Below are 20,713 nucleotides of genomic sequence, written 5' to 3'. Positions count from 1 at the left end.
GTTTAAATGTTAAAATTTGTTAACGCATTGCATGAAATGATAAACTCAAACACACCATGAGAATAAATGATATTAACTTTTAAAGACAGGTGAGGATCTAGAAATCATCTAATCAACACTTTTTCTTCAAGCGCTGTGAGGAACTTTCGCTTTGTGTTGAGTTTGGCGCCCCCCTGTGGACTAAGATAATATAGTCCTGTATGTGTGGGAGTGGTCTTCTGATGAACAATGTGATCCTGCCGTCACCAACAGTCAAATCTATCACACATTAAGAATCTTTACTCTGGAAAAAGTCGGGAAAAAAATCATTTTTCTGCCGCATGCAGATAATGACATCATCTGACTCGTACCCTGCAGCAGCTGTTACAGACAATAAATATGACAATGTCAGAAATGATCAGCTGATCATCTTCTCATAAAGAAACATCAGGGTTACCTCAGCCTGTTTCATAACCAGTTAGAAACTCCTCCCAGCAGCTTGAAGTGACACATCTCAAATCACCATCCAGCGCCGTGAAAGCTTCAAAACAAACACACCTAGAACTACAGACTCAATCACACGCTCACCTCAGTGTATGAGTGTGCTGATTCAGGGTTTCTGACTGGGTCCGGGGGATTTCTCTAATCACCTGAGGAGAGAAGGAGAAAGAGAGGGTCAGCATGTGAAGGATGGGCCACCTGTAAGCTGATCATCTCCGCGCAGCAGCCACATGATTATTATTATTTCCACAACTTTCTCCAATTAGGAAGTGCTGATGTGGGATCAGTGCACAAAACTCCATTTCCCAGCAGTCATCACTTTCAACACAGAGGAGGAAAACAGCAGAACCGGGAAGAACCGAGGGAGCGGATCAGCAGAATTCCTCAGAAAATCCTTCACAGGTGAAACTCGTCTCAAATCTCTGAGCGCTCGTTTGAGTTCACGTTGTGCTGCGTGGACTTTTACGTTTTCATCTTAAATCACATGTTGTTTATTGTTTCTGCCGCGTTGCAGCCGGCGTGCATATTAAAAAAAATGGAAACAAATTCATCACCTGTAGATATCACGGTTGTGTTTATTCGGCTATACAGTATTTATTAAAACAGAGATAGTTAATAGTCTGCAGTAAACACATTAGCTGGCAGGATTTAAAAATAGACTTTTTCATAAGATGTAAAGGTCGGGATGTTTTTCTTTACAGAAGCTGTGGGTACATTAAAACCACCGACCTTCTCCAATTACTGAGCACTTAGTTTGATATTTTCAGAACATAAAGAAATGTGTTGATTCCCACTGAAAACAGATGTACATCACTGTTTAAAATAAATGGAAATATTAAAAGAGATTCTCCTGCAACCATTACTATTGTGTCCTGAGTTTAGACTGTCAGGCAGAGCGCCTCAGCCTTCTCATACACTCTGACCCGGTCTCAAACTTTGAGCCTTATTGCTGCTAAGTGTTCAGCTGTACTGTATAGTTTTTTGTTTCTGCAGGAAGAGAGAGTCATGGTGAAAACATTTTCCATGACTGCAAACACACAGAGGTGTTACTGACCGTGGTGACACACCTGGACGGGGCCTTTAATGTCTTCTCTTTGAGCTGGGGAATAAAATGTTCTACTGTTGCAGAAATTAGCAGCTCTGCGGAGTGGAGCCACGCAGCATATGGAGGTTTTAAAAAAGAGCACGAATCAGCAGCTTTTACTTAATGGCAACCCATGAAAACGCTTTGAATGCAAGACATTGCACATGTGACCGTGCGTAATCAAACCAGTGGGTGTCTTGAAGCGTGTGAGACCATTGCACAGTCACCAGATGGTTCATTATACAACGTGTTACATTAATATAATCTAAGGTTCTATCATACAGACAATAACAGATCTAATGTTGGACGATAGATCAGCTGGAAATGAAGACCTGGTCTCAGTCTAACTTTCAGTCAACCTAACGACAGGCTGAGAGCTGGAGCTGAGGCGGGTTTTAAACCTCCTGACAAACCGTTACACCGCGCCCACCTGTCAATCAGGTCAGCTACACGCCTTATTGTGAATAACTCTTATCCTTCATCAAATCAAAACTGATGAGTCATCAAAACATTCACCCCCCGTACAGTGTGTGTCCATCGAGACATGAGCTAATCACACCTATTTGGTTTTTTGAACCAGGCTGTAAACATGTTAATCTCTGCTGTAAAAACAGGCTTTTCAGAATGGGTGTGTATGTGACTTCCTGTGCTTCTGCAGCCAGCCTCTAGTGGACACTCCAGGAACTGCAGGATTTTACATTCTAACATTTGCTTTATTTTTCAACCGCGGAGGTTGCTGCTTGGGTATCACTGGCTTAAATTAAGCTACCTCTCTCATATGCAGTGCCCATTAGGCTAACTTTAGCTGCTAGCTAGCATTAGCTGTGTTTTACTCTTTACACAGTAAAGAGAAAACTGCTTCAAAAGAATTCATTTCTGCCAGCAGCTGAAGGATTTTGTAAATGTAGAGATACATTCTGAGGTTCCTGTGATTGGATAAAGATTTTTGTTGGTTGTTTACTCGTTGAATGCATTTTGTTTTTGTAAGTCATTAGCACCTGCTTTAAACGACGGAGCCCACACATCGCTCCCCCGCTGACGGGCCTCTCTGGGCTCATCCTTCTCCGCACACTTGTTCCCCCTCCTCCTTAATTTAATTACGTTTCCATCTTTTCACAAGATGTTATTCATTCCCCACATGTGGCTCGCAGACGGAGCTGTGAATACAGAGCACTCTCAGCGATGTCACTTTTCTTAATCATTTCTTTTCTATTCTGCACGGAGAGCGCGAGAGTACAGCAGCCATTACACACACCGCCGCCCAATTAGAGCAGGAATGTGAATTAATGAGTGGGTCAGGGCGGGTTAATGAAGGGTGGCGCTGATCTGCTGAGGGCTGAAATTAAAAACTGTATCCTGCGTCCGTACAGCGCTCCATTCAGGCAGCTGCTTTGTGTTTGTGCTATCACTTTTTGAACTATGGCAGCGCTCCGAGCGGCGGCTGTGAGGGCCAGAAGAGACGGATCACATCTTAGAGGCCGCTGTCAGCCCGCGGCGCCCTCGCCTTCTGAGCACGGCTCTATTTTTTAATGTTTAATGGAGAGAAAATCAAACAGAGGGGGATGGAAAAGAGATTTTAATGTTCAGAATAAATACTAATGAGATGTGGTTAAAGCTCAGAAACACATTTAGGAAGAAGAAACATCCTCATGAGGTCGTTTCATATCCTGAGTACGAGTCAAGACCAGGACAACCGAGACCAAGACATACCCGAGACCAGAGTGCTCCAAGACCGAGTCAAGACCAAAACCGGGGCGAGACCGAGTCAAGACCAAGACCAAGACATACCCGAGACCAGAGTGCTCCAAGATCGAGTCAAGACCAAGACATTCAGGGATCGAGACCGAGACAAACCAAGACCAAGTCAGGGTGAGACCAAGTCAAGACCAAGACCAAGACCAAGACATACCCGAGACCAGAATGCTCCAAGACCAAGACAAGACCAAGACCAAGACCAAGACATACCCGAGACCAGAGTGCTCCAAGACCAAGACAAGACCAAGATCAAGACAACTGAGACCAAGACATACCCGAGACCAGAGTGCTCCAAGACCGAGTCAAGACCAAAACCGGGCGAGACCGAGTCAAGACCAAGACCAAGACACATCCGAGACCAGAGTGCTCCAAGACCGAGTCAAGACCAAAACCAGGCGAGACCGAGTCAAGACCAAGACATTTAGGGATCAAGACCATAAATATCTCATCTCATATAATCATCATCTTGTGTTTAGGGGGCGTGTCTCTCACTTAGACCGAAGTTATTTATTCTTTTAGAAAGATGAATTTTCCTTCCACTCTCAGTAATGACGTGGAAAAACGAATCAGTGGGGGTCTTGACCGGTCCGCCCAGTCTGAGACCGAGACCAAAAAAATGCTTTAGACTCCGAGGCGAGACTGAGGTCTTCAAGAAGTGGTCTCGAGACCAAGACAACTGAATACACACACAATCCTGAAATGGCCATCTCTGTTTTTAAATAGTTTTTTATTGAATTATCAACACAGAGATTTTTGTCCCCCGTCCCCCTTTGTCCCTCCCTCTCCTTCCCAGCCTCTGAGACCCTCACCCACACATTCATCACCTCCACACGGGACTACTGCGACAGTCTCCTCTACGGCTCATCGTCCAAAACAATCAAGCATCAAAAACATCAAATCAAGAAACTACAAATACATTCAGGATCCTGCTGCTCACCGTCTCACATCACCCCCGTCCTTCATAATCTCCACTGAGTCCTCGTCCTCCAGCGTATCCACTTCAGACTCCTCATCCTCACTTTCAAAGTCCTCCACAACCCGCCCCTCCCCCCTGCCTGTCTGATCTCCTCCAACGCCCCCCCACTCGACTTTCCCCTTCTTCTTTCACTCTCAGATTTATAAACTCTTCTCACTGGATGGACGATTATTATTCAAACATTTTCAGCTTTATAAAAAATGGTTTGAAACATTATTTAATACGACTCTGGACTGAATGTAAGATATGTTCAAACAGAGACGCCTCCATCCTGACCTCTGTGACCTTTTGTGTCAACAGCAACTTCTTTTTATCTGTTTATTGAAATAGAAGAACATCAGATCCTGAGTCCTGCTGAAGTCCAGCAGAGTGCTTTAGGAAGCGTCTCACACTCGAGTAAAAACTTGTTTGTGTTTGTAGCAAATGGTCGGTATTTGCTGTTAGCTGGCTCAGACTCACACCTGCAGACAGACTCACACCTGTAGACAGACTCACACCTGTAGACAGAAACACACCTGTAGACAGACTCACACACCTGCAGACAGACTCACACACCTGCAGACAGACACACACCTGTAGACAGACTCACACCTGTAGACAGAAACACACCTGCAGACAGAAACACACCTGTAGACAGACTCACACACCTGTAGACAGACTCACACCTGCAGACAGACTCACACCTGCAGACAGACACACACCTGTAGACAGACTCACACCTGCAGACAGACTCACACCTGCAGACAGACACACACCTGTAGACAGACTCACACCTGCAGACAGAAACACACCTGCAGACAGAAACACACCTGCAGACAGACTCACACCTGTAGACAGACTCACACACCTGCAGACAGAAACACACCTGCAGACAGAAACACACCTGCAGACAGACACACACCTGTAGACAGACTCACACACCTGCAGACAGACTCACACACCTGCAGACAGACACACACCTGTAGACAGACTCACACCTGCAGACAGACTCACACCTGCAGACAGAATCACACCTGTAGACAGACTCACACCTGCAGACAGACTCACACCTGTAGACAGACTCACACACCTGCAGACAGACTCACACCTGTAGACAGACTCACACACCTGCAGACAGACTCACACCTGTAGACAGAAACACACCTGCAGACAGACTCACACACCTGCAGACAGACTCACACCTGCAGACAGACTCACACCTGTAGACAGACTCACACACCTGCAGACAGAAACACACCTGCAGACAGACTCACACACCTGCAGACAGACTCACACACCTGTAGACAGAAACACACCTGTAGACAGACTCACACACCTGCAGACAGACTCACACCTGTAGACAGACTCACACACCTGCAGACAGACTCACACCTGTAGACAGAAACACACCTGCAGACAGACTCACACACCTGCAGACAGACTCACACCTGCAGACAGACTCACACCTGTAGACAGACTCACACACCTGCAGACAGAAACACACCTGCAGACAGACTCACACACCTGTAGACAGAAACACACCTGTAGACAGACTCACACACCTGTAGACAGATACACACCTGCAGACAGACTCACACCTGTAGACAGACTCACACACCTGTAGACAGACTCACACACCTGTAGACAGACTCACACACCTGCAGACAGACTCACACACCTGTAGACAGACTCACACACCTGCAGACAGACTCACACACCTGTAGACAGACTCACACCTGTAGACAGACTCACACACCTGCAGACAGACTCACACACCTGTAGACAGACTCACACACCTGCAGACAGACTCACACACCTGTAGACAGACTCACACCTGTAGACAGACTCACACACCTGTAGACAGACTCACACACCTGTAGACAGACTCACACCTGCAGACAGACTCACACACCTGTAGACAGACTCACACACCTGCAGACAGACTCACACCTGTAGACAGACTCACACACCTGTAGACAGACACACACCTGTAGACAGACTCACACACCTGCAGACAGACTCACACACCTGCAGACAGACTCACACCTGTAGACAGACTCACACCTGTAGACAGACTCACACACCTGCAGACAGACTCACACACCTGCAGCAGAAAATGTTTCCAGCAGGAGAGTCTAAACGTCTGCAGGGGGAGGAAGTTATTCTAACTGACAGAAGATTGTTTAGCCCAAAAAATAGATAAAAAGAGCTCGACTCTTCGGGGAGAAAAGAAGGCTTCAGTTTCCTGGACAGCCTGCAGCGGCGGCTGGCGGTGCACGAGGCTCAAGCAGACTCGCGGGGAACATCCTGCGAGAGGCCGGGCTGAGAAATGAGCGGCTGCAAATAAATCAAGCTGCACTGAACCAACATGGCCACCGCCTTTCAGGAGGAGAGCACAGGCCGTTATGTCTGCAGCACGAACACACACACTGAGACACACACACACACACACACACACACACACACACACACACACACACACACACACACACACACACACACACACACACACACACACACACACACACACACGAGGACATGTGATATCAGAGAGGAAGCAGCTTCTTCAGATTCTTCTGAGGTCTGACTTTATTGTTTATTACTAAAAGGATGCATTAAACTAATGAACACTTGAGTGGAATAAGATGTGCTCGATAACCCTGCGTACTGTTCCAGACAAAAGATGAGAGACAGAGAGATCGTCTGATGAAAAAAATTATGAAAACAAAGAAATGAAAGAAAATTACAGAAAATCATCTGGAAGAGTTTTCAGCTTCATTTTCATTTGAAGATGCTTTTTTTTCCACGACTCTCTAAGGACACAGTTTTTACATTTTGCACTTCATGTGCTCGAGATGTCCAACATGTTTATCATGTTTCTGCTGCAGATCGTCCTCAGTTTGTTCAGGTTTAAGAACATGTCGTCCTGTAAAGTTTTACCTGATCATAAACTGGATGTTGACAGATAGTTATTTATTTGATCTTTTCTGTTTCTGTTAGTTTTGACTCACTTGGTTATTTTTGTCTTTGTGTTGCTGAAACTCTTTTTACTCAAGAGGGATCATTAAAGGATCGTCTCTCGTTTTGTCTTTTGTCTGGTCTCTGTTATGCCTCTCGTCTAGTCTCTTGTTTCATCTCGTGTTGTCTCTTGTCTCTAGTATTCTGTTATCTTATCTCTTGTCTTTTTTCATTTCTTGTCTGGTCTTTTCTCTTGTCTGGTCTTTTGTCTGGTCTTGTTTTATCTCGTCTTGTATTTGGTTTCATCTCTCTCTCTCGTCTGGTCTTGTTTTATCTCGTCCTGTGTCTCGTCTTGTGATTTGTCTCATCTTGTCTTGTCTCTTGTCTTGTATTGTCTCACTTTGTCTCTCGTCTAGTCTCTTGTCTTTTCTCTTTTCTGGTCTTGTCTCTTCTTTTGTCTTTTGTCTGGTCTTGTTTTATCTCGTCTTGTATTTCGTTTCATCTCTAGTCTCTTGTATTGTCTCATTTATTGTCTGGTCTTGTCTCTTGTTTAGTCTCTCGTCTTGTCTCCTGTCTTGTAAAAAGTGCTCTTAGGTATATTCCAGATATGAAGTTTTAGTAAATATTCATAATATACAACAAACTCACATAGACTTTCTAACAAACATACGTTACATAAGAGGTCAACATTGACGTTTGTTTTCCCTTTAAACTTTCTCTTGTTGTGATCTGAGCCAGCTGTCACTCAAACCCCCCCTCCCCTCCTTAAACCTGAACCTACCTCCCCTCCCCTCGTTAAACCTGAACCTCACACTCTTAACCCCTCAGGATTCATGAGCAGATCAAAAAAGCTCGATGGAAAGCTGCTGCCTCATATTTCTGACGTGTTGGACCTCTGACTTAAGCTTCTGTATTTGACTTGAGATCAGACTGAGACGTGCTCCGGGGTCTGAAGAGAAACTATGGAAATCTGCTCCGGGTCTCTCCGCCCCTCTACCCTTTCCCTCCTCCGTCGGAACCTGATCGTTCCTGTTCCTGAGAATGCACGCCCTCTGCTCCGGTATGGACAGAGCGTGTGCTTCCCATGACCTTTAGAGTGAAATGGAAATCTCCATTAGAGAAAGAGAACAACATCTTAATTATGTGAGGTCGAGTGGATGTTCATGTCCCTGCAGAAACAGATTCATGTCTTCTCATTAAAACATGAAGAAGGCTGAACTAGAATACAGCTAGAATCATCACAAGTGCTTTTTCATGGTTTCATGGTTGGACTCAGCGATACGAGTTATGGTAGTCAGGCTAGTGTTCAGCTCCGCCCCTAACCGCCGGCCTTATTTTGAATCGGCATCGGCGGTTGGTGAGAGGAGTCTCTCTGATTGGTTGTTCAGAGGTTTCATTTCTCTCCAGCTCTCCTCTCAGGTTCAGGAAAGCCCCCTTGAGCATGCCGCTGTAGTATCCATGCTTTCACCCATTTAGTGCGGTTTCTCCTTATTTGACATCAGACATTATTCTTGATTCACTCCATGATGCAACCTGACCTGATTGATAACTCGCCGATGCATTCATTGTGTATTGCAAGTGGATGCATTGCGACCAAACCAGGCTGATGGCGCCACTTTTTCCCCGTCCTTCCTCCCTCCTAAGGTCATAATGGTGCATTAAAATTAAACGGTGATAAACGCTTTAGTAAATAAAGCTTGTGGAGTTCTGCTTGCTTCTGAGAGCTTGACTAGCGTACAGGTAGCTAACAGGATTACAAACTCCCCCTGGTGGACACAGATGGTACTACAGAGCTACACAGCGGTGTGTCTTGCATAGCAGTTTTAAATTCTGTGGTTATTTCAGTCAAGATAGCGTTCTCTGCATTAATGTGTAAAACAACAGGCACAACCAGCATTGCTATCCCCCTGGCCGCCCTGTGCATCAGAAGTACACCTCATCACAAACCCAAAGGTCAGGCTGCAACAGTGAGGCGTCGTCTGACTGCTAATGTTGAACTTCTGATGGTGCTGTATGCTCACTACAAGACGAGACTCTCCATCAACACACACAACAGTCTCATGAAAAACTTAAGGAGGGAGGGAGCTCTGTGCAGTCCTTGGTGCATCCTCCTCCTCTTGCCTGTTGTTCTGCAAACACGAGACCCACAATGCACTGGGTCACCTGACGCACCACCATAGATCTCCAAACATTCACCACATGGTCAGCTCGGGGCTGAATGTCACAGCTTTCTGAAGAATTCATCCAGTGTGCATCGGTCAGGTGAAGGACTCAGGTAGAGGTTAAAACTGAGCAAGTTACACAAGGTTGCAAAGATTTACTGCACACTTGAATTAAATGTTGATTCTGATTGGCCGATTACGCATAGCAACGTCTGGTTTTCCTCGATAGGACAAAATGTGGCTCTTTGTAGAGAGACTGTCATATCAATGACTCTCGTGTGCTGTGCAAACTCAGTTTTGCTGATTAAATGATTGTGTTAATCTAATCTACTCTGATCTTATGTTGGGCATAGTGTAGTGGTTAGTGTGCACGCCCTGTGTACAGAGGCTTTAGTCCTTAAGAGCGGGCGACCCGGGTTCGAATTCGGCCTTTGGCTCCTTTCCCGCATGTCATTCGCTCTCTCTCTCTCTGATCTCTGACTCTATCCACTGTCCTGTTTATTAAAAATGCTTCGTCTGTGGTGTATGAATGCATAAGAAAGGGATTAGTTACTTCTGATGGTCACGTTACACAGCAGCCTCTGCAAATGTGTGAATGTGACTTGCAGTTTAAAAGAGCTTTGAGTAGTCAGAAGAATAGAAAAGAAATATACAATTCAGTCATTCAATTCACCCCTAACTTTAAACCTCTTTCATGCACCCAAACAGATCTCTGCCACTTTCTAAATCAAACTTTCCGTCCCGGTCTTTGAGAGAAAAAGGATTTCAAAGATGCAGAACTGATGAAATATAACGTCAGGTAAAATGACATTTGCAAAATGTGCATACACCCCCCCCCACCCCCCCTCCGCCCCGTGCTTATTGAAAGAGAAAGGCCACTGAAATCTGCAGAGACCTGCAGCGTGCTGCTGTAGCAGAAATCTCCGACAGTATGATGACTGTACAAGTTGAGGAGGTTAACCTCAGCAGAGAAGTGATTCATCATCGTATCCTGTCAGTTTAACCTCCATCAGTGCTGCCATTGATCCTGTGTGTGTGTGTGTGTACATATAACAACAGTGTGTGTGTGTGTGTACATATAACAACAGTGTGTGTGTGTGTGTGTGTGTGTGTGTGTACATATAACAACAGTGTGTGTGTGTGTGTGTGTGTGTGTGTTTCTGTACATATAACAACAGTGTGTGTGTGTGTGTGTGTGTTTCTGTACATATAACAACAGTGTGTGTGTGTGTGTGTGTGTGTGTGTACATATAACAACAGTGTGTGTGTGTGTGTGTGTGTGTGTGTGTGTACATATAACAACAGTGTGTGTGTGTACATATAACAACAGTGTGTGTGTGTGTGTGTGTGTGTATGTGTGTGTGTACATATAACAACAGTGTGTGTGTGTGTGTGTGTGTGTGTGTGTGTGTGTGTACATATAACAACAGTGTGTGTGTGTACATATAACAACAGTGTGTGTGTGTGTGTGTGTGTGTGTGTGTGTGTTTCTGTACATATAACAACAGTGTGTGTGTGTGTGTGTGTGTGTGTGTACATATAACAACAGTGTGTGTGTGTGTGTGTGTGTGTGTGTGTGTACATATAACAACAGTGTGTGTGTGTACATATAACAACAGTGTGTGTGTGTGTGTGTGTGTGTGTGTATGTGTGTGTGTACATATAACAACAGTGTGTGTGTGTGTGTGTGTGTGTGTGTGTGTGTGTACATATAACAACAGTGTGTGTGTGTGTGTGTGTGTGTGTGTGTGTGTGTGTGTGTGTGTTTCTGTACATATAACAACAGTGTGTGTGTGTGTGTGTGTGTGTGTGTGTGTGTGTGTGTGTGTGTGTGTGACAGCTACAGTAGCAGAGGTACCAGAAGTACAACAACACACTCATCGGTGCCACCAGCGAAGGTTAAACAGAGATTTGACTAAAGATTAACCTCGTCTCCGCTCACACACACACACACACACACACGCAGACGAGCCGTCTCATGAGTCAGCGTCTGCCAGCAGTTTGATAGCTGCTAATCTGCTCTGAATAGAAAGTGACAGAGATAGAGAGAAAGGGAGACGGAGGGGGGGGGGGAATTGTCAAAACAGAGATATGACAGAGGACATGACGGAATGATGAGTTCAGGGTGAGAGAGATAATGAGGGGCGGCTGCAGAGTGAGATGAGCAGCTGAGGGGAAGAAAAGAAAGAATATTCTGGTTTCTCTCACTGAGGAGATTAACGCCGCAGCCCTCCTCTGACTCCTCGCTTTTTGCAATTCACTGGTTGGCAATCCTGTCTCAATCCCTGCACGGCATTGTGGGAAAGTTAAAGCGTGCGGCGCGAGCGAGGATGACACAGCGCTCATCCTCTTCAAGTGACCTTTAAGGTGTTAAGGAGTTCTTCTCTTCTGATCTAGTGTGACATTTCATGTCAGGAAGCATCTGTTGGGCAGAACACAGAGACGATGTTCACAGAAGGAGAGCGAGGGAAGGTCAACACACATGCAATCCCTTAGAAACAAGAGACTGTAAATATGAACGTTTGGAGCCTGAGCGTTCCTGCAGGGGGCGCTGGAGTCCCATCGATGGCGGTCTCCATGCTGGAAATGCTGTCTCAGTCTAACTTTCAGTCAACCTAACGACAGGCTGAGAGCTGGAGCTGAGGCGGGTTTTAAACCTCCTGACAAACCGTTACACCGCGCCCACCTGTCAATCAGGTCAGCTACACGCCTTATTGTGAATAACTCTTATTCTTCATCAAATCAAAACTGATGAGTCATCAAAACATTCACCCCCCCGTACAGTGTGTGTCCATCGAGACATGAGCTAATCACACCTATTTGGTTTTTTGAACCAGACTGTAAACATGTTAATCTCTGCTGTAAAAACAGGCTTTTTAGAATGGGTGTGTATGTGACTTCCTGTGTTCCTGCAGTCAGCCTCTAGTGGACACTCCAGGAACTGCAGGATTTTTTACATTACACCGCGCCCGCCTGTCAATCTTCTCAGCTACACCAATATACACTCACAACAACAAACAGAGATGCATATCTGTATAACGAGCATCCCCTCATGACTGAGTCCAGCTGTCACTCACAGCTGCAGTACCGAGAAGAGACACCAGGGGGAGACAGATGCTCCCAAACAAATTGTAGGTCAAGTCGAATCAAAAGTAGGCCAAGTTAACGGACAACTGAGGCGGAGTAATGATGCCAATTTGAAGATAATCGTAAACACTACAACTTTTATTCCTTAAAGGCTAAGAACGATAAACGAGAGGAGGCTCTGGACTCACTCTCTACCTGGAAGTAATCAAAAGAGGAGGTGCTCGCTTGGAGAGTCCACCACTCTGAATGTGGAGTCCGAGCAGGTCGTTCTTCGACTGCTTCACACAGGTCCGCACATTTCAATAATTTAAATTATACTGTATGTGCTATTATGGATACTGAACTGCTGAGTTAGCAAAGTGAACATTTGATTTTTTATTCAAGGTTCAGAGATTAATTTTACAAGTTTTGAGAGTAAATCTTTTTGTTTGCATGGTTTTTCTAAAAGCATGTGATATCAGGGACGCTGGATTTTTTTTTAGCTGAGCTCACCCAACCTTCAGTGAGGTGATCTGACACTACTACCACCCGACGTCCCTGACCCCCAGCCTCCACCATCACACTGTTTTGTCCCCATAACCACCTCCGTCCTGATTCCTGCATGGTCTGCTCCGACCTCCGACCTCAGCGGAGAGGAAGTGTGGACAACAGGAACGAGAGGAACACAAAGAAGAAATCCTTCCTGCACATTATCACATATGAGCTTTAGTAACACTTGTTATGAATTGGCGTTTTTTACAAATAACAGATGCACGGAGAGGTGTATTAATATATCGCTTTATTAGTGAGTTTTTGTGTCCATTGACTGAGGTTGTAAAAAAGCGGCAGATCCTGTTTTACCAGCTGAATGATTCAAAGAAACATGGCGTGCAGCCCGGTACGCTCGGGCTCGCTCTGCCTCGTGGTATCAGTGAAGCTAAAGCGAGGCCTGCAGCTCTGCGCTCGGGGGCGTTTGCATCCCTTTGAATCCAACTTATTACAGATTCTAACGTTTATCTGCTGGGAGAAAAAAAAAAGAGTGGAGGAAAAATATTAGAAATGACTGCCTGTGGACCTGTGGCTTCAGCGAGCGTTAGGGTGTTATCTGGGTTTAAATACATCCGGGGGGGGGGGGGGGAAGGACCCCGGGCAGCTGCATCCAAGTACGAGGGGGGGTGGGGGGTGGGTGTGCAAAGAGAAACTCCGGGGTAGATAAATGTTTTAAACGCTGACTGAATCCAATGTTATTTGTTGACATTTACCCACAGATGTTTCAAGCGTGACAGGGAAGCATTCACCACATTTCTGACGGGATTCTGCCAGGGAGGGGGGAGGGGGGGAGTTTGGGAGGGGGGAGGGGGGACAGTGATTAAATACTGACTTCGGCAAAGGGCACAGGCCGCTGTTCCAGAGACCTGCCGGCACTGCTCAGGAGTCCCAAAATCAGCCAACTCCTGCTGCCAACAGCGAGTCTGTTATGAAGAACAGAGTACACAGAACAAAGGAATGATAAACGTCCAGAAGAGGTCCGACCAAGGGCAGAGGTTTGGTGCCAAATTCATAATCAGAGTGCTTCCAATCTGTGTCTCATTACGCCCCCCCACCTCCTGTTTTTAGATGATGTTGATATTCGACCCTTAGCAAGAAAAGAGCTCGTCTACTGTCTTTCAAAAAATGTAGGTTTAAGATATTTTTTGGGGACAGCAGAAGAGAGACAGGAAGTTTTGGGAGGAGAGAAAGCGGGTTGACATGCAGCAAAGGGCAGAGGTCGGATTCAAACCCACAGCCGCTGCAAAGAGGACTATGGCCCGCGTACATGGGGCTCACGATATAACCGCTAGGCCATCGGCGCTCCTGATTGAGGATATTTTGTGAAGTAACCTCAGGCCACAGTTTTGGTCGCTGAAATTTTCGATCTGGCATTTAAAAAGTTCCGCAGCACCTGGACGGGGCTGCACACCGAACAAGTTAACCTGATCTGATCTGACGCATCTCTTATCGTGACTCTGGACTAAGTGTGATTGAGTGAGTTTTTAGACGCTTCCTGAAAACAGTCCAAAGATTCTGCAGATCTGATGGTTTGTGGGAGCTGATTCCAGAGAGAGGGGGCTAAAACAACGAGAGCACGATCATGTTTTCATTTATAATTGGAGCAGGGTACATACCCGGCAAGACATACCTGAGACCAGAGTGCTCAGAGACCGAGTCAAGACCAAGACCAAGACATTTAGGGAAGGGAAGTAACACCGGGAAGGTTGCGACCGTAACCATGGGGATAAAAATCAAACTACAAATGAATTGAAGTTATTTGTTCTTTTAGAATGAGGAGTTCTCCTTCTCATCTCAGTGATGATGTGAGAAGAGCCGATCAGTGGTGGTCTGGATTTGAAATCCAGAGTCCACCCGTCTGAGACCGAGACAAGACCGAGTAAAAATAGTTTCTATTCTGAGACGAGATCGAGACCTTCAAAAAGTGGTCTCGAGACCAAGACAGATTTCGAGGACTACAACACTCGAGCGGGGGATAGAAGAAAGCCGAGATGAGATTATCTGAGTGGACGAGGGGTGGAAGTGACCTCCGGTGCTTCTGCAGCCGGCCTCTAGTGGACACTTGAGGAACTGCAGGATTTTCATTTTTGATACTGGAGGTTTCCACTTGGTTCAAACCAGATCTGCAAACTGTTTCGACTGGTTTCACCAAATGCATCACTGTGAACTTTGCATCCCATTCAAGGGAGAAATGAGATTTAACTGGTGCGACAGGCGGCTGACTGTTTGGGAAATATAAACCTGTGATGCCGGTACAAAGAGCACACAAATAGAGAGTTATTCAGAGGAGGCTTTGAGCTGCAGATTCAGAAAAAGAGTGTTGATGTAGTAGAGAGAGAGAGACGAGAAGAGAGGGAAGAAGAAGAAGAATGAGTGATGGATGGTAAGAAGGTGAGAGCAGAAGTGACAGGAAGAGAAATCACAACGGAGAGCCTGACCCCGCTGCAGGGGATTCTGGGAGAGACAAAAAACATCAATAATCTCTTTCTTTTTCTCCCCCTCACTCTCTTTCTTCTGTCTCCTCGCACATCTCTCATCCTCGGGATGTTTTTCAAACTCCGAGCTCAGAGGTTTTTATCACTCTCCTCCCTGAGGGACTTATTCCGGTTTAGAATCATTGATACTGATCACCCCGGGGTGCTGTCATATTGATTTCTCAGATTTATTGTTGGCCGACTCCCTCGCAGAGGTCCGTGGCCCTCGTGTCCCCGAGCTGGCAGTCATTTGTTAAACACTCTCTGCTCCTGACAGGGGACACGACACACACACACACACACACACACACACACACACACACACACACACACACACACACACACAGAAAGCCCAAAGAAGTAACAGCTGCCGTTGCTGCATTCACACCTCTGCAGATAAGCAGACAGGTTGACCTATTCAAGAATACTTTGAGTAACTCCTGCACTTTATTTCTCTCGTTGGTTACATTGATTTGATGTGTTGAGGCAGAGAACAGACACACTGATACACGAGCAGCAACACCTTCAACCTGGCTCTACTTTCAAACCTGTTTGTGTTTTCCTTTTTTGGTCTTTTTGTGCCTTTAAAGTCTTTATATGTGATTTTTTTGATCCAGCAGATGTCGCCCTTGAGCTCCAGCATGAAACCAAAACAACTTGCGCAGCATTGTTGTGTTAGCATGCTAATGCTAGCGATCTTTATTATGCTCGTATCTTCACACTGCATGTAAATTTACCTGAAATGAGCGTGATCTAGAAACACAGTTAAGCAGTGAGTACAGTATGTTATTCTTCTTTTCTCTAGTCCCTCAATTAAACAACTTTTATACACGAGGGGAGGAGTCAGCCGGCCGTCCGGGCGATGTAAACAAAGTGAAGATAGGACTCTGAAAACTCTGAAAACATCACAGACAGTGGGACTCGGGTGTTACACCCATTGTAGACAGTCATGACTCAGAGAGTTATTTTCAGAGGAGATACTTGATTTATACATTTAAGTGTGAAAAATCACAAATAAAGACTTTAATGGAGAGACAGGACAGTGGACAGAGTCAGAAATCAGGAAGAGAGAGAGAGTGGGGAATGACATGCGGGAAAGGAGCCACAGGCTGGATTCAAACCTGGGCCGCCCGCTTGGAGGACCACAGCCTCCATACATGGGGCGCGTGCACTAACCACTGCACCACCCCTTCCTTTGCATTTCTTACGGCCTCTGTAAAACTCGGGCTCAAACCGTGGAGATGGAAACATATGGAAAGAGGGTTTTAACAATGAACCCAACACTTTTCATTTAACAGAATCTACCAGATACATTTATTTTTAATTTATTTCTTTATTTTATTGCGCTTAAAAAGCAAAACGAACAAAAAAACATAATAGATCAATGGAAAAAACAGAAAGTGCATAATGATTAGTCAATTAACAATATTTGCATTTTGAAATAAATGTGCTGGATGAGCCAAATGAACCCAGAGGGGCTCGTCGCGTGGCCCTCCGAAATATCCTATATATTCACAAGATAAATAAGAAGCCAAGGAATCCAAAAGGGACTGGAGACACCGGCCTAAATGAACAAAAGATTCTGGGCCAACCTCGCTCACAGCCTCCTAAACTACCAGAAATCAAAACTAATCTGATGAACGACAGAACGAAAACTGGAAGCGGTTAGAGAAGTCATCCTTTGGGGTGGCAGTAGCTCAGTATGTAGGGACTTGGGTTTGGAGCATCAGCAGCAGCTCTACACCTGGAAACTGTTCCCTCCAAAAGACAAGGCAGACGAGACAACTTCTGAAAGTTGAACCGCTTTCAACTGCGAGTGCTGCGAGCGCAGGGACAAAAACCAGCTGATGCCGAGGGCGTTTTAATGCTCAGGACGGTTAGCACTAAAACGGTTAGCTACATCGGTTTTGTATTGAAAACAGGCGCTGCCAGCATCTTGGTCTGTGGCCACAGCTCCTTAACTTTGTCTTAGTTCAGCGTTATGAAAAAGAAACAGATCAGTATTCCAGTTTGATTTAAGAAAGATCTGCTGAAAACTCCTTCAAAGAAATGACTCCCACACAGCGTAGCGACCAGTAAACTGAGACTGAGACGTATTCATCGGAGCAGAATAGAGACCTTCATTCATCATCCTAAATCACAGCGCTGCCCTTTAAGTAAAGGAGATGAGTGTATAATTTATAATTTCATAATTGATGTGCTTTAATATTTTAGCAGTCGAGTTCTAATCGTTGTGATTTTTGAATTAAAGAGCAAAAAAAAAAAAATTAAAACTGCAGCAATCATTATTTTTTCTGCAGCTTTCTTTGGCCTCCGGTTCTGAGGGGGAGTGGTTCTAAAATAAAGAAGCACATCAGAGAAATGACTGCGAGCTTTCTGGAGCTCAGACGCAGCATGAGAAATGCTCGGGTACTGACTCTTCACACCTTGGGTTTCCTGGATCCATCATGAGCGGGCTGCACGATGTGCTGTGTGAGGTCATCGGAGCAGGATCATCTCTCCCGGGATCAACATGACCTGAGCGGCTCGCATCGAAACACAACCAGCATGACTAATGTAAACAGGAAGAAGGAGCCGGGCTGTCGACGCCCCTGAAGGCGTCTGCTGAGAGAGAGCTGGTGTAAGACGGTGAATATTTACAGAGTCACAGCTTAATATTTAAAACGTTTGTTCAGGAGAAATATTTCTGTTTTAGCAGATTTTGTTGTTTCTGTCCCTTCAGGTCGGGCACAGACTGAATGATTGTCTCGATGTCGTGGTGGAATGTCGATGACACTAAAACCAAAGCTCGAGATTTATGAGCTCACACTGTACGAGTGAAATCAGGACGGCGCTCTGAACGTTGTCGTTCAAGTTTCCCCCCACAGACGGAACGTTAAAGTCAGATCTATGCGTACTTCAGTCGAATACAAACAAATACAAACACAACAACTCTCTCGCTACACACGGAACATCTACAAGCTAACGTGCTAAATCACAACAAAAATAGTTCCCTGTCAGATGAAGGTTGCCGAGCTGATGATCGGAGGGGGACGACGCATCGAACTGCCTGCTGTTGCCATGGTGATTTGAGATTCTGCGCATTCAGGATAAAAGTATGAAGTTTGGGAATCGGCTCTGATTTCACTATGTGCGAGTGTGCAGAGTTTTCACAACACAAACATGACAGAAATCAGGTTTTATTCTTCACTATTCTGCAGCAAACAGCAAACAAGCTCAAATTCAACCTTCAGAATCAACAATGGAACTGAAAACTCAGATCAGAATCCGTCTGAAATCACACAGTGAACGCTCGGCTGATGATTTCTCTGCCACGTTTGCGTCTGTGCTGAGGGGTCCGGCACCTGAAGGGAGCATCAAGAAGTGCAGACTTTGAGAGGTTCACTGTCTTTGCACCTGCACAGTTTCAAGCTCATGACCAACCTTTGGACAGACACTAAAATGCAAAATCATCAAGAAGTTTTGTGTCTCGTTTTGAGCTCCTGAATGTCTCTGCAGCTGTTCAGTGAAATGAAGCGTTTCTTATTTCCTGCTTTAACTGTTTGTAAGAGATTCACTTTAAATCAGAATCTAGAAGGGGCGGAGCTTCTGATATCGGCTTTGTCAACAAGAATGTCGGAGGAGACGCTCGTCTGCCTCGTCTTTTGGAGGGAACAGTTTCAGGTAGAGCTGCTGCTGCATCGTCTTCATGATGAATTAAAGTAAATATTAAACACACCTGACGGACATCACAGAGGGAACAGGAAGTTAACTTTAGTAACCTAGCAACAATGAGTGCTGGTGAGAAGCGCTCTGAGGTTGTTGGCGCCGTCTGTGGACACGGGGCCCTTAGGCAGACCAAAACACTTAAATGTTGTTTTTTTCCTGTAAGCGTTCTTTCCGAACACTGCCACGTTCTCCTGCAACAATGGCGAGCGTGTGACAGTAAATAAAGGTCGAGCAGCGAGCTGACCCCTCGGAACACGCTGCCGCAATCCAGCAGGATATCAGATCTTAAAATGAAACGCTCGAGTACATCGAGATCTCTTCAAGTAATGACTTCTGCTCCATCATGAGAAATCTGATCAAGTGCAAACAGAGATGAGAGCGGAGCAGCCTTCACTTTGAGTAATGAACTCAATCAGTTCGTGTTGTTCCACTACAGAAAAATCAAAGTGAGAACGAGACGCCAGACGCCGTCTTTACATCCTGCTGGAATAATGAGTTTTCAGATCCACTCAGCTGAAATATTAAGTGTTTGTGAGCTTTGGAGTTTCATTGCTCTCCGTTCAGACTCGTGTTACCTTCTCCATCAGACCCAAAGTTTCTGTCGTCATGGTAACGATTGATCGCTCTGCAGGTTTAAGAGGTTAATAATTAATATGAGGGTCATTCCCACGGGTCTGTTACGACCACGGTCAATCTTTCTTAATGCATGAATCAGCAGCACGACTCGTCTTCAACTTCCACAAACCAGCACGTCACTCCGCTGTTCATCAGTTACTGCACCTTTAAGAAAAAGACAAAGACCCAGCTCTTTATGAACACCTACGACCTTCATGATGATGTTTAGGATGGTTTAGATGCTGATCAGAACTCTCAAGAACAGCTGTCACTTCCTGTCAGCACCTCTGGTCACTTCCTGTCAACACCTCTGTTCACTTCCTGTCAACACCTCTGTTCACTTCCTGTCAACACCTCTGTTCACTTCCTGTCAGCACCTCTGTTCACTTCCTGTCAACACCTCTGTTCACTTCCTGTCAACACCTCTGGTCATTTACTGTCAACACCTCTGGTCACTTCCTGTCAGCACCTCTGGTCACTTCCTGTCAACACCTCTGGTCACTTCCTGTCAGCACCTCTGGTCACTTCCTGAGTGTCCAATAAGACTTAAAGCTGTCTGTTTACACTTCCTGATGTTGGCTCCTCCTCTCTCTCTCCTTGCTTGTGTTCTTTAATACTTAACCTTAAATATTTTTTAATAAATAGCGTTAACACAGTCAACAGAACTCGTCTAATATGGCGAGATGGTTCATATTGTTATGATTCAACGCTCCTCTGTTTCAGTATGTGAGCTGCTCCAGCGGTTAGTACACAACGTAGAAGGAAACTCTTTCACTTCAGCCGCTCCTGGTACAGGTCCTGTACCTGAATCTGTACCCGTCGATGTGTTTCATGTCTTCTTCTGAGATGTTCGAAAGTCGAGCGGTTAAAATGCCATCTTGTCACGCTGGACTGTGTTAGTGTGACG

General features: G+C 45.4%; 2 protein-coding genes across 2 annotated transcripts in view; both read right to left on the bottom strand.

The window, feature by feature from the left end:
• The window catches only part of fam114a2 (family with sequence similarity 114 member A2), a 508,616-nt gene that overhangs the window by 182,852 nt on the left and 305,051 nt on the right, over positions 1 to 20,713 (bottom strand). The gene's annotated exons all lie outside the window — the stretch shown is intronic.
• sgcd (sarcoglycan, delta (dystrophin-associated glycoprotein)) overlaps positions 1 to 20,713 on the bottom strand; it is a 282,814-nt gene that overhangs the window by 168,251 nt on the left and 93,850 nt on the right. Inside the window, exon 3 of the mRNA XM_061056170.1 lies at positions 568 to 629. The gene's annotated coding sequence lies outside the window, so the exon portion shown is untranslated. The remainder of the gene's footprint in view (positions 1 to 567; positions 630 to 20,713) is intronic.

Source organism: Labrus mixtus, chromosome 14, assembly GCF_963584025.1.
Source record: "Labrus mixtus chromosome 14, fLabMix1.1, whole genome shotgun sequence".
Classification (NCBI taxonomy): Eukaryota; Metazoa; Chordata; class Actinopteri; order Labriformes; family Labridae; genus Labrus; species Labrus mixtus.
The sequence above is the reverse complement of the archived record's forward strand: the minus strand, read 5'-3'. Positions and strand labels throughout refer to the sequence as shown.